This window comes from Myotis davidii, unplaced genomic scaffold (genome assembly GCF_000327345.1).
Source record: "Myotis davidii unplaced genomic scaffold, ASM32734v1 scaffold114, whole genome shotgun sequence".
NCBI classification, from domain to species: Eukaryota; Metazoa; Chordata; class Mammalia; order Chiroptera; family Vespertilionidae; genus Myotis; species Myotis davidii.
The window spans coordinates 352885-354973 of record NW_006285918.1 but is presented as its reverse complement, the minus strand read 5'-3'; positions in this window follow the sequence as shown (position 1 = coordinate 354973).

Genomic DNA, 2089 nt, shown 5'->3' with positions numbered 1-2089 from the left:
TATATATATAAAATCATTAAAATTCAGATACCATTCTATAATGAGGAAATGGGGGCACAGATAATTAAATAATTTGCACCAGGTCACACAGCTAGAAAGTAACAGAATCCATGCAGACTGGCTCCAGAGTCCATGCTCTAAAACTATATGCTATGCTGCCTCTAGAAATAAATATTAAGAGCCATTCATTTTATGGAGTCTAATCTTCAAAAGTAGTCCACAGGTATGCACTACTGGAATGGAGGATCTATTCAGTCATGGGTAGATAACTGTATGAGAGGCAACCTTTTTCACAGTTAATGTTTAGATTGGTTGTTGAATTAAGGCAGCTGTCCACCAGTGAGGAGAGCCTCATGAATACAGTAATGCAATAATAGGATTGCTACATCAGGTCAGGTTAATGGTTCATTCATCATAGTACACATACATCTTCTAGTAGATGGTGCTCTTAATTCTTAGATTCAGGATCTACAGTTTCTCAATATTCTTTGTGAGCCCTGACAACCCTTCATGCTTTCATTTGTCTCTACCTCTGTCCTCTTGTATGTTAATTGTTATAGCTATAAATTTGGAATACTTTTATGCATATATTTTTAAACTTTTTTATTGTTTATTGTTTAAAGTATTACATATGTGTCATTTCTCCCCCATCAACCCCTCCCTGGCCACTCCCACCCGCCCCAGAACAAGCTCCTACCACCCCAGTGTCCATGTCCATTGGTTATGCTTGGAATACTTTTAAAAATAGGTTAACTGTTAAGGACAAATATTAAAGACAGATTAATACCTAATGGAGTCTTTTTATTTCTACTGTAGTATTAAAGGTTGAAAGAGATCAAATGAACTTTCTAAAGAAATGTTGGAAGAATTTTGATTTGCCCCATAAGTGTTTAAACATTCACAAGGAAAATTAGAATCTATATCATGAAATGAGGAGGTTATACTATATAATACTATATTTAATGACCTGCTTATATTTGAAAAATTGTACAATATTGAGGTCTTTTCATTATCACCCATTGGATGTAGTGTACAGTATGAACTTACATTATGTCAAATCTGATCTATAGAGAATAGGGTTATAGTGGTGTAAGTGGCTCTTCTACCTCAGATAGTGGCATTAAGGGTCATTTTGTGGGAGGCTATAGAAATTTCCTTCATGAAAATAACCTCCCCCCAAAGCTGAAAACACCGTTGGAAATGGGGGCATTTTTTGGGAAGATTGAATACTGACTGAGTTATAAATATTATTCCAACCCATGATCTGTATAGTGAATTATGATAAGTTTACCAAGAATGGTTAGGAACCAATGAGAAAAGTATTATCTCTGTATCTTACTATAAAATTTATTTAAAAATATTTTCTCTAAAGAAATATGTTGAATTTTTTACTTAATTTAAATAATTTTTTAAATGAGAAATCTATTTTTATCCACAAAAATTAAACTTTGGCAATTATTTTATTTTTTAAATACATGTATTTTATTTTTTAATTGTTTTATTGCTTAAAGTATTACAAAGAGTATTATATATGTCTCCTTTTTTTCCCCCTTGACCTTCCCCTAACCTCCCATACCCTCCAGTGTCTTCTGTCCATTGGTTATGCTTATATGCATGCATACAAGTCCTTCGGTTGATATCTTACCACCCCCCCCCCCAAACCCTCCTTGGGGCTTCCCACTGTAATTTGAGAGTCTGTTGAATGTTGCTCTGCCTCTATATCTATTTTTGTTCATCAGTTTATAATGGTCTTTATTATCCATAAATGAGTGAGATCATGTGGTATTTTTCTTTCATTGACTGGCTTATTTCACTTAGCGTAATGCTCTCCAGTTCCATCCATGCTGTTGCAAATGGTAAGAATTCCTTCTTTTTTTTACAGCAGCATAGCATTCCATTGTGTAGATGTACCACAGTTTTCTAATCCACTCATCTGATGATGGGCACTTAAGCTGTTTCCAAATCTTAGCTATTGTCAATTGTGCTGCTATGAACATAGGGATGCACATATCCTTTCTGATTGGTGCTTCTGATTTCTTGGGATATATTCCTAGAAGTGGGATCAGTGGGTTAAATGGGAGTTCCAGTT